Source organism: Grus americana, chromosome 13, assembly GCF_028858705.1.
Source record: "Grus americana isolate bGruAme1 chromosome 13, bGruAme1.mat, whole genome shotgun sequence".
Lineage (NCBI taxonomy): Eukaryota > Metazoa > Chordata > Aves > Gruiformes > Gruidae > Grus > Grus americana.
The window spans coordinates 13,328,329-13,340,545 of record NC_072864.1 but is presented as its reverse complement, the minus strand read 5'-3'; the positions used below and the strand labels follow the sequence as shown (position 1 = coordinate 13,340,545).

Here is a 12,217-nt window from a genome sequence, read left to right as displayed (position 1 = left end):
TTTGACCCTGCAGTAGCTGCTTGAATTTTCCTGTGCTGAAAGTGAGGACAATCCTATTAAATATTCTTCACAAGAAGGGGGGGTGGGGTGGGGAGAAGGGGGTCCCTTTAAAAGCACTGGGTTAGTAGCAGCACAATTAGGCTTTACTGTCTGTAGTTCCTACTATACCTCTGAAGCACTTGTATGGAATGGATGCCTCAAATTAAGTATGACCTGGTTGTCCAATCCCAATTACCTAAAGAATCCCTCAATTTGCTTAACAATTCCCTCACAGCTCTTATGGCTCTGACTGATTGTCCCCAGGACTCTCTTAGGCTTACAGCTAATGTAATTGATTCTTCAGTAGTAGCCTGAAGGGCCATTTGGCTTCAACCATGGTCGGGAGATTTTTTTTTTTTTAAGCTAAGTTAAGAGAATGGTTATTTTTTTTTATAGTGGTTCTGGTTTTGGAGGGCGAGGGTGGAGGGAGTCATCCGGACACAGCTTGGAACAACAGTCCCTGCCAGATGGGGAAGTATTTTCCTTGGGCTCTCGGTGAAATTGGCTTTGGGTGAGAAGGTCTATGTAGACTTCAAACCCAAATTTGAGTGGGTATTTCTGTTCAGAGCTGTAGTGAAGGCTTCATTCTGACACCTTCCTCCCTTTCTTCCTCTTAGTCAAAATGGTAAGAATGTTTGGGGTTTTTTCTGTACCTGAAAGAACATCAGTCATGGTAGATGCACCATTTCAGTTGCAGCACGACTATCAATCCTCAAATGGTCTCATTCAGAAGGACTGTGTACAAGGGCTGATTATTAGCTTATGGAGGTGGTCTTTGACACAGTAAAGTGGATCATCTTCTCACCATCAAGGACTAGATCATAAAATTCAGTAGACTGTGTTAGCAAATCTACATTAGTGAGGGCACTCATCACATCTCATGTTGGGATTTTACATTCTAAGTTAATTGTAACTTTTTTGGACATTTTTACTTTTCACTGGGAAAAACTGGATAGCTGGAAACACAAAATTCCACCAAAATAATTTCCACAATCCTCACCCTCTTTTTTTTTTTTTTTTTTTTCTTCACTGAATCCCACAAAACCATAACTAGAACACCCAGTGGAAGTAGCAGGAGATTAGTTTAGAACAGATAGAAGTAAATAATTCTCGATGCAGTGAGTAGTGAACTTCTGGAACTTGCTGCCAAGGGAATTTGTAGAGGCAGACAGCATCAGCAGGCTCAGAAAGGGATTAGACAGATTCATGGAAAACAGCTCAATAAACAGATAATAATAAACAGGTCAATAAGCAGCTAAAAAAATGCTGTAGCTTTGAGTCACGAAGGGCACTAACTTCCTGTGTATCTAGAACCTTAGAATTAAGGTTGAGAATGATAAAGAGATGCTCAAAATTTCTTTTTCAAAGCCTAACTGGTATTTCTCAGCTTCTCCATTCCTGCTGGCCAGGCTGATGGAAAAAAAGTTCATGGGTTTACATCACTGAGGTAGACTAGTGCCTCCTCCTTTTTTCATATCTTTCATTTCCTATGGAAAGAGGGATGCACTTTATTTGGGAAACAAGAGAGAGCAGCTGTTTGGTTGGTTAGGTATGAGAAGGAGGGAGGAAGGGAAAGGGGACTGGAGTCTGGTTGAACACAGGAGTCAAAGTGAAAGCTTACCATGAGTTGCTTTTCTACCTGAAATCCATAAGGAAGGAAATTATTTCATGAATGAGGGTTCTTAAAGGAATGGTTCACTGGAAACATTACTGAGTTTGGATCTCTACAGAGCTGGCAGTCTGAGAATGCTAGATTCTCAAAAATATCTTCAGGTCCAGAACTGTGCCTAAAGACCGAGGAGGACCTTACTGGCCATGGAGGACCCCACTGCAGCGTTAGTGCGCAGACACGAGAGACTCTCTCTCCACTTCCCCACGCCCCCTCAGAAAAAAAGAGAAGGAATGCTGGGCAGAGTATATGTTGTCTATATTGCTTAATGCATTTTAAAAAGGATGACGTCAACATTAATTACTAAAATGATGTACTTGCCAACAGAATAATGCACAATATTCCCCACCTCGCTTCCATGTGCAGTACATTAATTAATGTCTTTACAAAATAAACCTTGTAAGTAACAATTTAGTCTTGATTCCTGTAAAATATGATTTTGAGAAAAGTGCTTATGGTGAAGCAGCGGAAATGCCAGCTGCCCTTTGGTGAAACACCCAGTATAGTTTGGATTCTAGAACACTCTATGTCCTGCACAAGGTAAGGGAGTTCTGTCGAAAAGTTCGGCTATCTGTGTTTGCCTCTCACAGAAAAGGCATAGAGATCTCGAGAGAATTTCATTCTCTTAAAAGATGGGTGTGTAATTTAGGTAGATGAGATGCTGGAATGGCTGCAAATAGGTGAGAGAGTTCCTGTCCTAAAAAAGACTAGAATAAAACCAGAAAGTGCAGGTCATATCAAGTGCCAGACCATATCGTAGTCTGGCAGAGAAATGGCTCCAGTCAATACTAAGCAGTGTTACTTTACAAGTTATATTTTCCTGACCCATTGTTCTGTACCTGCAAAGTGACTGCATCTGCTTGAGATTTCAAGTGTATTGAACAAACCTGTCTGTTTCCTGATTGAAAATTCACTTTGATTCCCTCTTTAGCTGGTGAAACGGAACTGACTTGTTGCAGTTAGTGGTTTATAGCATACCAATGAACGCTGATGATCTGCCTTATAGAAACATTAAATATGACAGGAAAAAAACCCCAAAAGTTTCTGATTAGTGACATCTCTCACAAGGAGTGTTGATGTTTTGTAGTCTTAATTTAAGAAGGTATTTCACCTCATGGTTAAGTTTAGGCAAATTCATAAATTTCATGCACAGCTCCAGAGTGGAAGCCAGTGAGTATCCAGTGAGGATACAGTACCGATATTAATGTGGCCATTGTGTGCATTCTGCTTGGTTATTCCAAAAATGTTTCCTTGTAAATGTTTATTAAACTATCTCCCTTCCTGTGTAGGAAGTCTTTCAAACAAATTGATTCCTCTTGACCTTTGAAAGCACCCTTAGGTATCCAAAGGTGTATGGTCCCTGCGAGGGAAAACATTATTCAGGATACGTAGGAACTGCCAACTGATTGCCGTGGAATATCCTACACAATAAGTGGAAGGTGTGATGATAACATTGAAAGTGGATGATAAATAGGAATAATTATGGGAACTTTTTGAGGCAAAGTTCATACGTACTTTTGGTTGTGATCGTTGTAGTTGCTTGATGAAATTAACAATTGACAAAAAAGAAAAACGCTTAAGTTTTGTTTATGAACAGTTTTGCTAAGGTTTTTTTGTCGTCGTTCATATTGTCAACTTCGAAGCTTCCCATGTGTTTTTCCTTCATTTAGGAAACATGCAGATCTGACTGCAAACTGACTTATAAATGTGTTTTATCTTCATTTTGCAGGTATGTTACTCCTCATTATTATATAGTTTGTGATTTGAGTAGACATGGCTACAGCTGAACAAAAGTATTTAGCAAGTTCAGTGTGTCAAGGCTGGAAGACTTAAAATTAGCCATACCAGTTTTTCGCTGGTATGTGTGGATGCGTATTTTGTAACCAGTGCACTTTTTCTGTGGAGAAAAAGGTTCTGTTGGGAGCATGTCCCCTCCTGTGTGCACAGTGTGTTGTATCTGCTCCCCGCTCCTGTTTGATGAGGTGCATGCTTACCTACAACAGAGAGCAGATTCATCAGTCTGAACCCAACCCTAGCTTGCTGTATATAGCAAATCACAGACTGAGCAAAATTTTGCTCAGTATTAGTTTTAGACTCTACAAAAATTAGGAAAACAATTACGATTAGGAATAATTCCAGCACGTTGTTGTTTTGTTACTGTTTTTTCTCTGTCTTGTATGACTGTGCCTTCTAATCGATTCCTTTCTATTGCACTGAGATATCCCAAAATGCATTGAGCTGATGGTGGCAGCCACCGGTGGAAGAGCATTCCGCTGTCAGTGAAATAATACATGAAGGACTGAAACTCCTGGGGATATTTTTTTTTTCCATTTGAATCTTTGTTTTCATTCATGAAACCTTATAGAGCCAGTCAGTGGTGTGTAAGGTAGGACTCCCCGTTCTCGCTGTATTCCAACTTCATGCTCCATTGCTGCTCAGTCGTACTACAGAGGAGTTTTTTTGAGCAAGAAAAAGAAGGGTGAAGACCTTGCCAATTTCTTACAGTAAGAAAGAGAAACTCTAGATCAGCGTGTTGCTGTAGTTAAATGGTGTGTGGCTTATGGTGAAATTACACGTGGGTGAATTTTTTCTTTAAAATGCTTTGTAAGTCATATGTTACAGTACATGTTGTTTTGGTTTAGTTCAGATTGTTTTAACTTGTTGGAAGTAATTTTGCAGGGAAAAAAGTTTTAACTGTGAATACCCACCTTGATTTTTGTGTTCTGTGTTAAAGACTGCAGTGAAAGGGTAAACTAAATCTTTTCCTGTATATGTGGTTGTCATTTGCATCAATAAGCTCCACGTATCTATGGATTCCAGTTCCCTCCTGAGATCCATACGTGGGTATAAATGTTTGTCACTGATTCAGCGTGGGCCTGGACCAAAATTCATGAAGATTATTGGAAAGACTGTCACCGAGTTGGTTTTGGATTTGGTCCATCATGCATATTTTTAAGATTTGTATCTCCCACTGTTTTAAGTCTTGGTATCTGTGCCTATCATGGAGTTTGATTGCTTTGTGATATTTATTATTTATTTTTTCCAGCCTATATCCTGTTGCACATTTGGTGGGACTTCCACAGCAAATAGACCCTGGGGAAAAGCGTTGTAGCTTTCCATGAAAAATTTAACACAGGTGTTTTAATGAAAGTCTGTCAAAACAAATTGCAGTTTGAAATATCTGGTTGTCCAAACCCCGGCAAAACCCCACAGAACCTAGCAATAAATACTGATCCCGCGCCCAGATTACCAGTTGTCAGCTGCTGTATCTGTGTCTGTCTCTGTAGTAGTTCCTGCCTCACAGCACGCGAGAAGCGATGTATTAGTTTAGCCCTAATGAAACCAGTGAAATATGTCTTTCACTGAAAGCTGTACTAAGTTTACATCACATTTGCCAAGAGCATGTACACTAAAAATTACTGTGAATCAGTTAACTTGTGCAAACATGTTACTCTGCGATAAGTTGTTGCGAACCAATTTTCTGATCTTCTGTATCTGTGAATGTTATGCTGAATTTAACTTGACTTAGATGGTTATATCTGAGATGAAGGAATTCAGTCTCTTGCTGTTTGTTATAAACTATAGGACCTCGAATGAGATGAGAGCTCTGTTGTGCTAGCGGTAGTGCAGCCAGAGACTTGGGGTGTTATTGCAGTAACTTCATCGTTCTGATTTAACGAATTGAGTTAAAATTAAAAAAAAAAAAAAAAAAAAAAGTTGAGGAAAAAGAGGGGGAATACAGGCGCTCTTACAGGACAAATTGTCCAGTGGACAAAGCTGGTCCAGTTCCCATCACCTTCACCATTGCGTTTTGTCTCAGGAAAAGTTAACTGTTCAGGGGAGGGATTTCATGATACCAGCTCATTCCCAGTTAGTTCAGGTATTTGAAAACAGTCACATTAAAATAGATTTTCCCCATTTCTCTGTCTCTCAAAAACTTGGTAACTGTTATGTTCATTACAAGTTTTGCAAGAGATCTGAAAGTCACCTGTGCTTCTCTGATACTCATGAGAATATTATAAAGGTGTTGAAGCAAAATAGGTATTGTAAAAGGAAGCATGAAAATGTGTGTACTTCAGAAATATGTGGGGTTTTTTTCTGTTTGCTTTCTTCTTTATTCTTGGTTAAGAAATTTACTTGTTTAAGAAACAAAGCTGTATAATAAGACACATATTAGTAATGTTGGAAGTGAAATGTGTTTTCCTCATACATTGGCAGAATTATTCAAGATCAGTTGACCCTGCTGTAAATACAGCCTTAAGGACAGGAGAACCTTTGGTTTCACCGCTATACAGATGCCATTTGCATAAGTTCAAATTGTCCAGGTCCATTTTTCAAACCCAACTAACTTTTCAGCAGCATTTTAAACTTTATAGTTGCATTGGATTGGTGCTGATATTTGGAGTGCCTTTTCTTTACATTTCTGTTTGAAATTATTAGCTCTGTTCATATTTCCTGTGAAAGATACAACTGAGCATGGTCAAATCTTCATGTGTCTAAAATTCTGTGTTTTATAGGATAGCAGAGAGAATCACTTCCTTCCAGCCTCTCGATCAGAAGAGAGGAGAGTTTAACTTCATCAAATGAGGGCATTTAGAAATAGGTGACTTAACTTTTCTTTTTTTCTTTCCTTTTTTTAAAATACATAACTGCTGTAATTCTAACAAAGTGCAGGGAAGTGCTCTTCATGCAAGAAAGTATGGCTCTCAAGTGACAGTCCACTTTTTCTGGGTTTTTTTTTGTTTTGTTTTGTTGTTTTAGTACTGGGAAAAAGAATATCTAACATTATTTTTGAGGCTGCAGAAAGGCTTATTCCTGAACAGGAGCAGGAGATGCTTTTTTCTCAGGTGGACAGGGTGCTGATAGTTGGTCATGTCTCAGCCTGGGAATGAGGAGGATTCTCCCCCTGAACCAGGAGAAGGGGGGGTCGAGGATCTGCAGAGTGCCTGGCAGTGTCCTACGCTGCTTTCCGCCTCTGCGCAAGGCGCTGGTCAGCATTCCTGCAGTGGTGGTTCACATCGCGTTACGCGCTTGGTAAAGCTTCAGTTGCTCTAAAAATTAAGCCAGACATTATCATTTTTGAGAAATCTAACAATAACAGCCTACCAGATTCCTGAGAAGAATAGCGGTGACCAACTGTGCGGGTCAGAGGAGCTGTGAGCGTGCATTCGTGAGGACTTTGGCTCTCCTTTGAGAATTTCAGACAGAAGCTTCTATTAAAGTGCAAAGTATTGTTATTATCTTTGTCCTTTATACATATTTAAATAGTACATGATAATCATCTCTGTGAACTCTTAACTATTCATAAAGGTAGCTGTCAGTTAGAGGCCTGAACCAGTACTCCAGATCCAAATACTTAAAATGATAGATCATGTTGTAACCTTCTGAGAATTATTCACAACCTTTGTGTAGGAGGAGTTTCCTTTTAAAAGACAGGCTTTGTAGATGAGTAGTAAGTGGGGGATTTAATTGTTCTGTTGGGATAATGATATCCAAGAATGGTGGACAAATTGAAAGTTCTCTTTGGAGATTTACCTGAGGGAAGAGCAGGAGGCAGGGGTGGTGAAAGGTGGTCAAGGCCTTTACCTTCATCCTGCCTGGTGTGGCATCATCTGATCATATAGCACAGGGAGTCCCTACAACTACCTCCGGGTACCTGTGTGCCGCCCCCAGCTTCCCTTGAAAAAAAGGTCAAGGAAGTATGTGAAATTAAAGTTGTAGACATGGTTTCCCTGAACCGTGAAAGTTTTGAGAACTTCATACCAAGAGTAGTTTGTAGTTTGGTAGTCAGAGCAACTGCTTGGTTAGCACAAAAATTCAGGTTGGACTCTCCAGGTTGAACATAATGGAACGGATGTTTTAAAATGCAAATTTCCCAGTCTCCAGGGACTTCCCAAATACCTTCCTCGTGGGCTGCTGGATGTTCTTGCCGGCTCTTTCTTCTCTTTGACTTTAACCAGAATTGACTGGATCTAAAACTAAAAGCAAGCCAAACACACCTTTCCCAGAGAAGATGAAATCAGAAGTAGCGCGGGCTGGCAGTCTGTGCCGGAGGGGCCTGCTCCTGGCCCGACACTTGCCAGCCGTCGGCTCCAAGCCGGGTGCCTCGGGGCAATCGCAAGCACCCGCAGCCTCGCCTGGGAGGGGCAGAGCGGAGGCCAGGAACGTGACCGGCACCTTTCCTGCTTGTACGTATGGCGTGCAGGACCGCGGGGTCTCTGCACGTTTTCCCCAGGGTTTGCCAGAGCGGGAGCGTTGCCCACTTTCACGCGCGGCCGCGTCCCCTTCGGTGCTCGGCAGGCCGTGCCGGTGCGGGAAGGAGCGGTCCGCGCTTGCGTCCTGCCTGGAGAGTTTCATCCGTGCTGATGGAGGGGGAGATACTGTACTCTTTCCTTCCGTTTATTTTACCCTCTTGGTGTGCAGAGTATTCTTTGTTAATCTTCCTTATTTATTTAAATGTTAATTGGTCCTTGTTAATTTGGTTTTCTGTGCTGAAAGCCAAGGTCAACAATGAGTCCTTCCACGTTGGCTCTTAGCGTGATTACAAGGTAGTGTAATGCGTCTTGGAAAAAAGTAGCAAGAAGCCTTCTCCCTGTTTTTAATGTAACCTTTGTGTTAGGTAGGGGTTTGGAGGTTGAAAGAGAGAGGGAAAATGTATGTTCAACGCAGACTGAAGGGCCTTATTGATTGAAAGGGACTGTTAAATTAAAAGACAGTTGTTTTGAAAGCAAAACTCACTTGACCCCAAAGAGACAGGCAATTGTGGCCCTGGGGTTAGGTATAATAACAGCGCTGGGTTTGGTATGGGAATGCTAACGATAGACCTGAAGAACGGATTTTTTTTTTTTTTTTCCTTCACTGTTTGTATATGCAACTTGAAAACTGCTGCTTTTGTTACTCTAAGAGCAATCTCTTCTGAGAACACCCTTCTTTTTGGCCAGAATGGCCATTTTATAAGATAAAAGTAAGATTTCTTTCTAAAACAGATTCTGTTCCATGGGGCAAAACAAACAGAGCTATCATAACACTTTAAATAGTAATCAAATATGTTTTTCTGTTTGCATTCAAAAGGGTGGAAAGGTAACTTGACAAGATGAAAGAAGGAACCAGATTTGTGCAGCCCCCCCTTCCCCAGTAACAGGTATAGAGTTTTAGAAAAGACTTCAAGGCAAAAAGAAAAAAGCATAGAATATACTGTTATGGTGTTATTTTTGTCTTTCATTTTTATGACAACTTATTTGTACTTAAAGGAATCTTTCCAAAGAGTTAAGAAGCATCATTAAATAAAGACTGTGAAATGTGCAATATGGCTTATTTATTTAAATGTTAATTGGTCCAACGAACACTTCTAATTAGCTCTATATTTGCTTAGCAAAAAGTTTTACAAATTCCAATTGTGAAAAGCAGCTATTTTGAGCTGGTAAGCATGTTGCAGAATCAGCTATGATTTTTCTATAGTTCTCAGCCCTTGAAGGCACAATTTAATTTTTCATGTATGCATACTAGCAACGGTAAACACTTGCGAGTGTAAAGAACCTTCTTTAATTAGCTGCACAACAATTAAAGGATTCACAAACTAAATTGAACCCTGTCTCTGTGCTTACTAGCTGAATTCTACCACCTGTCACAACAGCACTTTGTTCAATCTGTTATGCAAAATCATTATAGCAATATAGCTGAGGAAAAAAAAAGAGAAAACAGCAATTATTTCTTACTTTTCTCTTGAATGGGTTATTTTGGGTTATACTGATGTCAGGTTCATTGAAGCTAACCTTTTGAAATCTGTAACAGCATAATACTTATATGGCAGGCTTAGAATAGCTAGAAGAATATTTTGTTTTACCCTTTCAAGAGCAAGTGAGGCACATCCTTAAAGTACGGTACTTTCTCTGATCATTTGGAGGAAAAAAACCCACCCAAACCGTGCTAACTCCTGCAGCAGCCTGTTATTTCTCTTTGTCAGACAAAAAAAATGACCAACATCTAATAGTACAACATACTCTTTTATTATTAAAGCTTGTAAACCAATATGAAAACTAGTTTTAAAACCCACTGGTTTCCTAGAATGGGGAGAGATGCACTTTTTTAGTTTACCTGTTCTGGCTTCTGACATTTGTGATTACTCTTCAGCTCTTGAAAACATAATAGCACATCAATCTAAAACTTGAAAATACCGGACTTAGTTATGTGCTAACTTTATTTTTCCTTCAAGCAGAGGTGGTCGAAAATGACAAAGTTTTCTGTCTTTCTCATTTCGGTTGCGGCCGTTCCCCCGCGGGAGCAGGAAGGGCCAGGTGCAGCACTGCACCCAAAGTCCTGCTTTTCGCCCCGGCTGATGGGCGTCCGGCTCCCAGGGCTGCTGGAGACCTGGCCGGGGCTGTGCCGAACTCGAGGTAGCCCGCTGTGTCTCTCGGCGTGGCGGTGGCCCAGGTGGCCGCCCAGCCCAGCAGCCTTCCTGCTGATTGTGTGTGGAGCGTCACTGGGGGCGGCTGCGGGGGGAGGCGGCGGTGGGCACGGCGAGGTGATGGGTGCCCGCGGCCGTGCCTTTGGGTACCTGCCCGGCTGCGCCCCACGCCGGCCTCTTGCTGCGCCTCCGATGCCGCTTAAAACTCCCGGTGACCCCCGTGGCGGGTTTTCGCTGGGTAAGGAGGATGAGGCTGCGTTTAGTGAGGAAGACCTGTTTGCGTTTCTCTCTGTTCTGCTGTGACAGCTGACAGGAATGCGCGCCTTGCTGCCAGCTTTCGTGCGGGAGAGGTACAGGTACGTTTTGTGCGTACGCTCGCTATAGCTGAGGAGCTGAAAGTTAAGCTGCCTGCTGACAGTTTCCTGAAATCATATCAATAACGTATTGTTAGCTCTTGTGATTGAAGCTAAAAGAGTCTGCTGTTGGATAAAGGATACATGATACGGGCGTTTCATAAGCTAGGGGTATAAATGAATAACTCTGCTCATTCACAGTACTTATATTTTTTACAGTATAATTTTTATACAATTGTCATTTTACAATATTTTTGGAAAATCCAGAAAGAGAACAAAAGTCCTTTAGCAGCATAGTAATTTATTTTTTTTTTGGTAGTAAAAAAAGTCACTAGGAAAATAAAAGTCAACAAACACAAATTGAGAAAGGACTTCTTTTTTGTGACTTAAAAAAAACCCCCAAACTACAAGGATGCCTGATACTTTGATTAAATATGACTTAAATTCTTAGATAATTTTGCACTGAAGTATGAGAAGCCACAATTTACTATAAATATATATCCCCTTCTTGCTTTCTCACATCCGATAAGAATAGCTGGTCTATTCAGAAGTAGAAAGTGAAGGAGATGAAAATCCTTTTGATTAGAAAGAGAAATAAAACGATCTCTACGTTTATAAGCGTAGGGGCACGGCGCTGGAAATCAGTACAACAGAAAAATGAGTTTCTGCCAGGGCAACTGGAGCAATGCGGAGGGAACTCCTGAGTGCTCTCAGCTGCGGGGCTCGTGGTGGTCGCTCCTGTGCCACGAGCAGCACTTGGATGTCCGATGGCGGGGAGTGGGAGCCCGCTCACCGCCTCCTGGGGCCGGGTCCTTGAACCTGCACCCCTCCTTTTGTCCGGCTTTGTATTTTGCTGAAATTGCCTAGAGTCGCACAGGTTTGCAGCAACGTCAATTAACGTGGCAGTTTTACGTGAGCTGGAGAAAGTGAAGACAAACCGCTCATTTGCCCAGACTGCGAGTGGTTATGTTTATTTGCGTGTTGTATCGAGAGCTCTTGCAGTAAAGCACTCCCCGTGAGTCCCTGGTCCTTCTGGTAACAACTTCTCGCGGCTCTCAGCCTGCCGCGGGGCTGACGCCCCCAGGGATGCTGTCAGTCACCTCCAGGGATGCTGTCAGTCACCTCCAGGAGTTTGGTCAGAGCTGCGCGTGGCCAGAGCCGGCTGTTAAGGATATATTACAGTGAGCAGAGTCCGTCTCCCAGCTGACTTTGCAACCGTAATTGAACTTGCCAGGGTCTGTCATCCTGTGATTGCATTTATCAGACTTTATTTGGCAGCTTCGTTGCCACTCACCCATCAGCCGCGATAGGTTGTCTTTTCAGCCACGGGCCTGGAATGTTGCAATTAACATCAAAATTATTTAAAGGATTTTTATCCTGCAGATAGCTTTGAAATACGTTATTGTATTTTTATAGCATTTCTCCTCTCCCATATTCATCTATCTGCTATGTGTCTGCCAAGTTTTCAGTGCCCTTTTTATTACTGATCAAAGCTATTGTGCCCAGATAAAGCAGGGGTGCCCACAGAGCAGTCCACGCTCAGCTCGTTGGGGTCCTGAAAGTCGTGCTGCCGCTGTATCTAAACGTACATCCTGCTTTACCATGATCAGTGCTTGCATCCGTGCTTCCTCCGGTACGAGCACTGCGTAGCCGTTCCCTTTCCTGTGCTTGATCTCGCAGCCCAACGGCGGGAGATTCTCTGTTCGCTCCACGGGTCGTACCTCACCGCATCCAAGAGTACCGCAAAGATGT

The 12,217-nt window shown here is 42.0% G+C and overlaps 1 protein-coding gene across 6 annotated transcripts in view; it reads left to right on the top strand.

Annotated features, from left to right (window-relative positions):
• The window catches only part of ZNF536 (zinc finger protein 536), a 228,724-nt gene that overhangs the window by 139,845 nt on the left and 76,662 nt on the right, over positions 1-12,217 (top strand). The window contains exon 1 of one of the 6 annotated variants that reach the window (XM_054841054.1): positions 3,379-3,437. The exons of the other annotated variants lie outside the window; for them this stretch is intronic. The gene's annotated coding sequence lies outside the window, so the exon portion shown is untranslated. Of the gene's footprint in view, positions 1-3,378; positions 3,438-12,217 lie in introns of those variants that run through there. 6 annotated transcript variants of the gene reach the window in all.